An 11,255-nucleotide genomic window follows, 5' to 3' on the forward strand; every position below is an offset into this window, starting at 1 on the left:
CCGGCGGAGCGCGGATACCCTCGGTCGATAGGAGAACGCGATTTCCTATCTTGAATACATTCACGTTCTTTCGACCGTGCTTATCAGCTTGTTCCTTTTGCTTGTCCACTGCGTTCTGCAGTGCGTCTTGGACGAACCTTGCGATGGATTGCCTTTGCATGACGAATTCCGCAACTGCCGAGCGATCGGCAGGAAGCACCGAGGGTTTCGGTGTATAGTTTGCCGTGGTAACTTCTTGCTCACGAATCTTGCGGCCTGGATCGATCAAGCTCTGCGACGTCCATCTCGTTATCGGAGATGCAGTATGCCGAGGAGGCTCGATGGACTGCTTCGACGGAGAACGAGTCAGGGCGTTCGCACTGGCTACACCCGAAGATAACCCTGAAGTCGAGTGCGCCGGCAGGCTTGTTGACACCGGTGAGGCTACCGGTGCGTGCTGAGACACCGGTTCATGTACCGGTGATGACCACGACACGGACACGTTGTCCCTAGAGCTGAGCGCAGTTTCAGCATCCATGTCGACCGAAGGAGGTTCTCCCCCACCAAGGGTGGAGCCGCCAGCATCCGTGGGGTGACCCACGGCGAGAAGTGCCGGAACACGTGGGTGGCGTGCGTTGTTCACGAAGAACGGCGTCATACCCGTCGAGGAGTGCTCGGCGTTGTTGAGTGCGAACTCGGCTAGCGGTAGGAACGAGCTCCAGCTCGTGTACGAAGTTGCATAGCTGCGGAGAACGTTTTCAAGGACGCGGTTGACGCGTTCTGTTTGTCCATCCGTCTCCGGATGTGCCGCAGTTGACATCAGCAATTTGGTTCCCAAGAGCTCGAAGAGGCGTGACCAGAACGCGGATGTAAACCGCGGGTCGCGGTCGGACACGATAGACTCCGGCAGGCCGTGGTGACGAAAATTCACGTCGACGAAGTGGGCCGCGGACTCTTCCGCGGTGATTGAGGCCGCCACCGGAACGAGATGGACCATTTTGCTGAAACGATCGACGAACACAAGTACACCCGTGCGCCCGGCTGTATCGGGCGGAAGACCGAAGATGAAGTCCATCGAAATGGAGCGCCAGGCTTCCGTGGCGACCGGAAGAGGGCGCAATGGGGCCTGAGACGTCAAAGACGGTTTGACTCGCTGGCAAGTTTCACATGTGCGGACCCACTTGCGTACCCACTTGTACATGTGCGGCCAATAGAAGTCTCTCGACAGAGCCGAGTACGTCTTCTCGCGACCGAGATGTCCTCCAGTCGGGGCGTCATGATACTCGTGGATTATGCGCGCACGTAGATCAGCGTCGTTTGGGACGACGACTCGAGGTCCATCGAACCTGTCGATGCTGTACTTGAGCAGAGTACCGTCCAGTCGATATCGATCGATCTGATTCCGCGTGGTTTTTGACAGGGCACTTAGCGTGTCACTACTAGGAGCACGCAGGTGCTTCATGATGGCGCCGTATATAGGGTCATCATCGTACGCTGTAGCAATCTCGTCACCCAGCGGGAGCGTGGGCGTGGTCAACGTCAAGTTGATGCCTGACGACACGCAGACCGCACATTCGTCGTCGTCCTCATCAGCGAGCTGATGTCCTAGCGCTTCACGGGGATCATAGTCCGGACGCCAAGACAGCGCGTCGGCGAGAATGTTATTCTTGCCCGGCTTGTAGTGAACAACGAAGTTGTACTCGGAGAAGAATGACAGCCAACGGGCCATCCGTTGCGACAAGTGAGGGCTCTTCATCGCTGTCCGCAGCGATGCGTGATCAGTGTAAACCGCAAATGACTGTTCACCGAGCAGGTACACTCTGAACTTGATCAGAGCGTACCGCATTGCCAGGAGCTCCTTGTCGTGGACTGGGTAATTCTTCTCGGCTGGCTTTAGTTGGCGCGACTGATAGCTGATAGAGCGTTCGTGTTCGTCATCATCGAACTGCATCAGCGCACAGCCGATGGCAAAATCGCTCGCGTCGCAGACGACGTGGAATGGCTTTGAGTCATCAGCAAGCTTCAGTATCGGCGCAGACGCTGAACTCTTCTTCACCGAGTCGAATGCAGCTTGGTGGTCCGATTTCCACTCCCAGATCACGTCCTTTTTCAGCAGCGAGGACAGCGGCTGGATCCACCCAGCGTAATTCTTCGTGTACTTGTGCAAGTAATTGGCCATGCCAAGCCACTGACGCAACTCAGTGGGGCTTGTCGGCGTTGGCCAAGCACAGATAGACGATACCTTCTCGGGATCCGCACGCACACCGTTCTTGCTCACGTAGCATCCCAACACCGGAATCTCCGGTGCGCAGAAGACACATTTCTTCAGGTTTGCGTAGAGCTTGTTCTCTCGCATCACCTGGAAGACTTGTCTCAGGTGTTTCAGATGTACGTCCACGGCACTGAGGTTGCCCTCAGCGCGGCTGTGCACGAAGAAGTCGTCGAAGTAACTCGGCGCGAAGTCTCGAAGCGGCCGAAGCACATGGGAGACCATGCGATTGAAGGTGGCAGGCGCGTGTTTGAGGCCCTGTGGCATCACGAGCCACTCCCAGAGCCTCCGGCTCGGTGTACTTACGGCGGTGAGAGGCACATCAGATGTTCTCATCAGGATCTGATAGAATCCATCGGTCAGGTCGATGGCGCTGTAGATGACGCTGCCAGCCATGGAGTCCAGTACCATGTCCTTCCGAGGGATCGGAGTCTGCGCGGGGATGGTGGCATCATTCAACTTGTTGAATGCGTGAACGATACGCCATCCCCCTGTAGCTTTCTTCACACAGAACGTTGGACTGGAATGGGGAGAGGTACTCTCACGCACGTGACCCGCCTTTCGGCGGCCCTCGAAGAAGTCATCGATCGCTTTCACTTGATCACGCGGAAGTGGCCATTGTCTGGTAACGCAGTACTTCGTACCTGGCGCGAGGTAGATTTCATGCTGAACCCCACGATCCGCCGGTAGCTCGGCGGGGATCTCATCCGGGAAGACGTCGGCGTACTCGCAGGCGGTGTCGTATACGGGATTCGCTGACTCCCGCAAGGCCTCCCAAGATTGCGTTTGGAATCGCTCCTCTCGAGCAGACTTAGATTCAGCACCTAGCGGACGTGAACGTTCACTGTCCGTTGCGACCGCATTTGCTGCCTTATCCACCGAGACTGCCTCGGTGACCAAGCATACTTGCTCTACGTCTCCAGCCTTGAGGTCCCGAAGAAAGTTCTTCCAGGACAAGCCTGGAAGGCGTGTGATCGCCGCCGCTTCGCGCGGCGGGCTCGCGATTGCGATGCTGCGCGACCGATTCGGGCCTTCTTCCACGTACTCCAGCGCGCTGACCGATTCCATCGGCGGGCTATCGCTGGTCGTGTAGTCTCGACGAGGTTTCAGGCGTCGTCTCTTCGACTTCTTCTTCGACTTCCTCGAGCTTACGCTCGAGTCTGACGCACTGCTACTCGACGATGCATCACCCTCCTCTAGGCGCGGGAGACTGTACTCGACCGGGCCGGGAACACGCGGGAGCCACTGCTCAACCGCGGCATCGTTTGACGGGAGCCCAATCTGCTCGGGAACCTCTGCTCTACCGCCGTCTCGTTGTGTGGGAGCCCCTGCTCGACCATCATCTCGTGTTGTGGGAGCCCCTGCTCGACCACCGTCTTGTACTGTGGGAGCCGCTGCTCAACCACCTCATCATCTACCTCGCGAAACCGCGAGGGCTCTTCGTCCAACAACGTAGCACAAGCCATGCAGAGAGGGCCATCGCTCGCTCTGTGCACTGCATGTGTCGTTGCTGTTTTGTCTACGACTGTGACGTGGGGCCAGTCTCTTGGCGCCACCAAGGGGTGTGTGAAGACCTCGCTCACGTCGAATCCACGTCGACGCATGACTGATTGGGCCAGCCAGTCAATCTCTGGCCGATATCGCGCAACCCAAGGGATGCCCAGGATGCAGTCAAACGCGTAGTTCATCTCGATCACCAAGAAGTCGTCCTTGCTACGGAAGCCGTCGAACGTGTACGACAAAGACACGGCACGCCGCGCAACGCGGCGAGCCTTACCATCGGCGAGTTTGACTTGGATCTCGCCCGGACCATTCCGGACGCGGACATTCTTGGGTAGTACCGACAAACACGACGCGCGAAAGAAGTTATTGGTCGCTCCTGAGTCAAGGAGCGCGCGCAATGGTCGCCGGGCACCGGTGACGTGGAGGCTGACAATCATCAGTCTCGAGTCGCCCGGCGTAGTGGTGGCATTGGTGTGTGCTGGGAGCACGGGAGGGCTCGAAGGTTGGGCTGCCACCGGAGGGCCCGGTCCTTCGTTAAAGCCGGTCGGGCGCCCCGCACCTACTGGTCCTGGTCGTTTTTTGAATGAGCGACCGAGGAGTGTTCCGCGTCGACGTGAGAGACGACGGGAGCTGGCGCGCGGCACTCCGCCGCGCGATGCCCCTTCTTCCCACAGCGGAAGCAAATGAGGGAGCGATTGCTTCGCCCAGCGCTGCCGCGGTAGGACCCGCGACGTCGATTGCTCGACGCGTTGATGGCGTCGATCTCCATGGGCTCGGGGGTAGACTCTCGGGCTTCCGCAGGTATGGCTGCGGCGTACGATGCAGCGACCATGTAATCCTCGCGAATCGCGAGTGCAAACGCCTCCTCGAGAGAGGAGGACTCAGCTCTGGTGAGGCAGTAGCGGATTATACCCTCGCGCATGCCGAACACAAATACGTGGACTTGCGAGGCCATGTCGATTGGCTTGCTCACGATGCATGACGCCAGATGTCGCATCTTCTGGATGTAATCACGCATGGACATCTGCCCTTGCCGCAGAGCGAAGAACTCTGCGCGAACGCGAGACTCATCTTACGGGGGCTCGAACGCGAGGCGCAAGTCGCTCTGGAGAGTTCTTAAAGTCAGGAAAGCCTCGGGGTCGACAACCAGCTTCCCGAGGGCCCATTCTTTGGCCTTCCCGGCTAACCGGGAGAGGAGGAAGTTCATCTTGGCCGATGACGCCTCGATGCGTCGCGAGGCGATAGCGATATCGATCTCGCGGAACCACCGGCTTGGCGGAAGCCGGTTTTCACCGGCGCCAGAATACGTAGACGTCTCCATCTTGACGACGTCATTCTGGGATGGACGCGAGGGAGTTGACACCCGCCGATTCGCATCGGCGAGCTCGCGTTCCATGAACTCTTGTGCTGCAAGACGTTGCTGGTCGGGCGTCGCTGAGCTCAGCAGCGATGCGACGACAGCGTGACCGGACACCGCCACGAGGCGGTGAAGCGCTTCCCACTCCACGCGAGTGAGATGGGGGAATGCAGCATGCTCCAGGGTCGCCCCGGAGATCTGGACTTGGCTCATCGTAGACTTGGTCGTTGGAAGGACTACGAAGCGCTACCAGGTGTAACGGGGTAAGAGATACCGTTACTAGCTTACACTATAGTGCGGAGGAAGCTCGCAATAATAAAACCAAGTCTTAGGTTTGTGTCAAATTCAACTCTGATTTATTTAGGACCAGGGCGGCTACCCCTGGCCTCGTGTGAACCACTCAAACACATGTATTTATCTGATTGGCCAATAAGTGACTCTGGCTCCTCACTATCAACCAATCAGATGATGACACCTTGGCACACGCTACCCGTATCTACTTATGTAATAACTAAAGAAATATCTACCTACTTATGTAATTGGAGTTGGGCCCATTACATCACTGCTACGGGCGCTGCAGCCAAAGCGACAGCATGTAGCCACGCGCGACAGAAGCGACTCATCGGTACTTGACTCGTGTCTTGGATCGGCAGCATATTTTACTGCGACTCGGTGGAGAAGCCCAGGCCGGCGGCGCCAGGCTCCTAGGCTTCAGCGCCGCGTCACATTAAAATCCGAAGCAGCATGTACGGTTGAACAACTCTCCGATCTGGACAGGGAGGAGCCTATCAGAATAATTAAAATGGGCGAAATGTTGGGAAATTGTGCCGGGCACATTTTTTGACCGGAGATTGGCGATTGGCAGTATATTTATTTGCCTGTAATAGATAGTACTATGTACTATTAATAATTATATAGTAACCAGTATTTTTGTCAAATCTGATTCAACTGCTACTATAGTATCCAGTTACTGTCGAGTTACTGGTAAGTTAATATCGAGATCCAGACAGGCACCTGGCAATCCTTCATTTTGATCACCGCTATGGATCGCGATTTGAGTATTAAGCGAGCGTTTGCGCTGTGTGGACTGCTTCCAAAGGATGAGTATGATGTGGAAGCTCTCCACCCACCGCTGCGTGACTTGCTGACTGGAGATGTCGATAGGGATCGCTAAAGCCAACAATACTGTGATATTGCTGATACAGACGACAGGGAGCAGATGGATATTGCAGCGCCGTCGTAGTATTAACCTGAGACGCGTACATCCAGCTTGTTTTGTTGCCTGCTACATGGTATCGGAACGCCCTTACAAGAGTATATTTTCGCACTGACAAGCAACATGGAGACATTGGCTGACCTCGACGGTCTTTATAATGGTAAGTACATAAGCGACATCCGGCACGGGACGGAGTAACCGGGCGAGTTAAAGATGTTTGCAGCTGCTCAGATGTATAACTGGGAAATTGATGTGAATACGGTCGACAAGAACGGCAAGTTGCTGTCCATGGCTTGCTACAATGTAGAAAACCTAGCACTAAACCGTGATATTAGCTCGGAAAGGTTTATACTTTGCAGTGAAGGTAGACGGAAACGCTGTTTAATTCATCATGGATGATCTTTCCGGTACTACACTTAAAGAAAGAAGATATTGTTTCTTGCTAATTTATTATCAGTAATAAAGCAAAAGCTCCGTTTACGCGCAGCCATCAGTGATAGCGTTACAAATACACAACACGTGAGCTGCACGCAGGCGGTTTCGAGCCCAGGCTGGTAGATTTGGAGGGTCAAGCCTTACCGACCAAGCCAGATTCCAAGACCCATCAATATGACGCTGTTCTGATGTAAACACTTTGCTCGCAGTATAGCACATAGGCGTTTTTAGCGAAAAGAACACACGAGAAGTGTTGTATTCGCTTAGATCACATACGCATAATATGCGGGGTAAGGTGGTAGGGATGGAATAGGTTAATTTCGAATATAAACATTGTTGTAGAGAAACTATTTTTTAATATGTTTTATTTAGAATTTAAATAAAAGCCTTTTGGTTTTAGTGCATATAATTTAAATCTCGCCGTTTGTAGCGACAGCCATATTCTTGAAATGAATACTTCCTATTCCTTCGTGTTTTCTATCTCGCATTGGTTCTCTTTTTAAAAAACCTTTTTGTGAGACGTATTTTTTGGTTGCGCTGGCATTGGTTTTCGCACCTTCGATCCCCGTAGTCTCGATCTTCATATATGTACCCATTGGTAAGGAATGGACGGGAATATGTATTTTGCTGTGCACGAGCTAAAGCCACTAGAAGGGTGACATTGGGTATCAGCCATTTCCGCACTGGATTTGTGCAGGTGTAGCTCGTCACCCCTGGACGTCTGGTGCGTGTCGTGGGCCTTGCATTGTTCTCGAAGCTGCAGCTTATCGCCCTCGATTGGGGGCTTTGATAACATCAGCTTTCACCTCCCAACGCACTCTCGAAGCTGACAATAACATTTTAAAGTCAGTTGATTGACTCATACCTATGAACGTAACCAGCCCAAACAATTGGGTGCGGCATTTAATGCAAGTAGATAGCAATCATTCGTCAGAACGGCAGCAAGCAGTAAAATATTGAATGCGATAGAAAATATCATTTCTTTAGAATTTAAATTTGGCATTTTTCTACCCAGGAATCCTGAGTCAGCTGGTGAAACTCACGCTCATGCCACGATACCCTCATTGAGATAGCTAGATGATCAAGGAATATCCGTCTTTAGTTACGTAGACGTCACTACCGCGGGAGAGGGGGGTGGGGGGGTGGCGGAGGCCTTGAGTGATGTTCTCCGCGCCTACTGCGTGTAGTTACGACGTAGAAAATGCTTGTGTAGCACTGTAAAGTGCAGGGACGAAAGTCCAACAGATAGAAATGCCTCGGTGCTGCTGCTTGCTGCGGAAGTTGACGAGTGAGCAGCAATACCGACGGCCAAACCCCTAGTGTATTTGTAGGATTAGAAATAGGATGGGGCGTGCAACTTACCAACCTGCGATCCTTAAAAGTGCGGCTCAGACGTGATGTGCGTGTCCTGGAGACACCTGCGCAGGAGGTGGAGCTGGAGCGCGGCTCAGACGCTTCCTCAACACTCATCACTTCCACTTGTTCATGTTGAAGATCATCTTCAACACAATCACCTTAGCGATTACCGCGATGCCATTAGCACCATAACACTGCGCAGCAGCGATAGTACGTCGGGCCAGGGTGTCGATCCTTCTTCTCTTTCGGTCTGCATGAACAATAAGTAGTATGTAACTGTCACCTCACGCGAGGCGATGATGCTCGGCTCCCAGTGGACGAACTGAGTCGTGCTGACAGTCGATGCACAGCACCTTCATTCCATCTCGACATCGGTCGACCTTCTCCTTCGACAATAACTTAGTTATCGCGTCGGCGATCATATCGTCGGTGCCAACATGGTGAATTCATAGCCGCGCGTCCTCCACCAGGTGGCACACCAAGTGAAACTTGATCAAATTATGCATTCTCTTGCTGTGTTCCCAGGATTGGCTCCAGCGTCGCAAACGCCCAGCGTAGCCCCTCATAGAGTCACATTAGCTACTGTAGGTCTCTGGTCACTTCATTCATTGCAATATACTCTGATTCCGCTGTGCTTTGTGCATTTATCGCTTACTTTCTTGATCCGTACGAAGCCACATTGCCATTGACGAACGTCAAAACCCGCTCAAACGCTTTCGGTCGTCAGGGTCATTCGCGTAGTCAGCATCGGTGTACCTTTTCAGCTTGACGTTGTTCCGGGCAAAAATGCTGATCACTAAGCTGTAGTGTGTAGCCTTCGCTTAGCATATCATAGTGTGTGTGTGGTCGAAACAGGGCCAGTACTTGCTGAGATGACACACAGCGTGCGCAATGTCTGGGCTTGAGGCTGATACTAGATACCGTAATGCACCAACGAGTACGGGGGCAGTGTGTCATCTTGGACGGGCTTCACCACCTCAGCGCGCAGTGCTTCCGGCGTAGGAATCGCATTGCATACTTCCATATAAAATCGCTTCAGCACCTCCTGAATGTACTGCCGCTGGTAGAATATCGCATGCCGCCGCTGGCGATCGATCAAGATCTCCACGCCGAGTAGATATTTAACTAGTCCGACAGCAGTGAGCTCGTACTTCTCACTAAGTTGCTTGACAACCTTAGCGCACAGGTCACTTGGACCAAGTAGTAGGAAGTCGCCAACGTACACCGCGAGCAACATTGTGACTTCTCCTCCCACTTTTCTGGCGTAGAGTCCGTAGTCAGCGTCGAGGCGCCGGAGTGCGAACTTCGTCAGAAACTTGTGAAAAGTCTTGCTCCAAACGCGGGACGCTTGATTTGGCCTGTGCAAACACTTCTTTATATAGCATACGTAGCGCGTAGAGTCTTACCCAAAACCTGGAGGCTGCTCTATATAGACCTCTTCGTCGAGATCACCGTACCAGAACGCGGCCTTGATGTCAAATTGTAAAATAGCCCATCCGCGTTGCAACGCGAACCCGATCAGGTATCTGATCTTCTCAAACCTGATGACAGGGGCGTAGTTTTTACTGTAGTCGATGCCTATGCCCTGTAAAAACCTTCTGATGACCAACCTGTCTTTGTATTGCTTGATCCTGCCGGTTGAGTCCCTCTTCAATGCATAAACCCACTTGCACGAGACGACACGCTTGCCCTTGGCTTCTGTACGCGGAGCAAGCACCCAAGTTCCGTGTTGCTGCTGCGAGTCCATCTCGACTTGCATGGTTCCTTTTCACTCTTTCAATATATTAGACCTTGTCGTGTGCTTGTGACTGACAATTATATGAGCATCCTCACCGCGCTGCGCCATCACGCTCGTCACTACGTATTATTGAGGCAGGCGGATTGCTGTCGCTTCCTCTTCGGTCGCGATGCGGCGATGCTGTTGTCGTTCGGCAACGACTTGTGCGCCTTATGTGGCATCCAAATGTCATTGTCGTGACCCATCACGTAGACCGGCGCTGGTCTTCGAGGCTCCTACTTGATCTCCACATTGCTGTTTCTTTTTATTTGTGGTCTTTCTTCGCGTGGAATCCCCACATACTGAAGCTGCTGGCTCAGTAGTCTTCTCTACGTTTTTTTCTGTCCGCACTCAACCCTTTGAGTCGCTGACTCAACTTCAAGTTCTTCGACTTGGTCTTGGCTTTCACCATCTGTAGAAAGCTTCTCCATCTCCGCTGCTCACTTTGCAGCAAGTTCTTTAGGCAGCTGTACGTACGTAGACATCGCTGTACGGATCGGCACGATCGGGAGATCCGCCGGTAAGTCGTAGTCTCCGTAGTTGTAAGCATTCAATAGAAGTTGTTCAATGTACACGCTGTGCACATTATACTTCTCATGCGCTTTTATGTTACAATCTCGAGTCGTCGTCACTGACCCTGTGTGCACTTTCGGCAGCTTGTAGCCCTTGGTCTTCTCGCTGTAGCCAAGTAGTAAGCTCATTTGCGTCCTTGGCGTGAGCTTCTACTTCCTTTGACGGGAGTCTTCGGAAATGTGAACGGGCACTAAACATCCACACGTGCGTCGCACGCTAAGATCTGGTCGCTCTCCGTCTTGCACTTCATACGGGGACAGCTTGTCCTTGTCTTGTTCATCGTTTCAATAGCCGGTAGAAAGGCCTCTCTCCACATTGAAACTGGCATCTGCGTAGCTTGTAGCATTGGGCGGACCTGTCGCATGACGGTCTGGTTCGTGCGCTCCACGATCACGCTCTCTTGCGGGCTTTAAGGGCCCAAAGAACGCGTGTCGATGCCGAGGACCTCTGCAGTGGAGCTGCCGTAGCTTTAGCGTCAGAGGAAGACGTTCGACTCAAAGAGTCACTAATACTAAGCTCCTTATCCTAAGGAAATTACAACCCACGACCAGGACTCAAAGTTAATACCTTAACTTTAATTTTTATGCTTCAAAACCAGAAGTGGTTTATTTACTATTATTCCGGCAAAGCCGCCTAGGGGTAAATGTATATGTTTAACTATCTAGCATCGCTAAACCCAATCAAATGCATAACGTGTGGCTTCCAGCCAGCGTACTGAGAGACCTTGTTAGCTCTACAGCTTATGTACTGAAAGACTCCGGGTACTCCGTACCTCTGTGTGCTCCACACC

This window comes from Phytophthora infestans, genomic scaffold (genome assembly GCF_000142945.1).
Source record: "Phytophthora infestans T30-4 supercont1.8 genomic scaffold, whole genome shotgun sequence".
NCBI classification, from domain to species: Eukaryota; Oomycota; class Peronosporomycetes; order Peronosporales; family Peronosporaceae; genus Phytophthora; species Phytophthora infestans.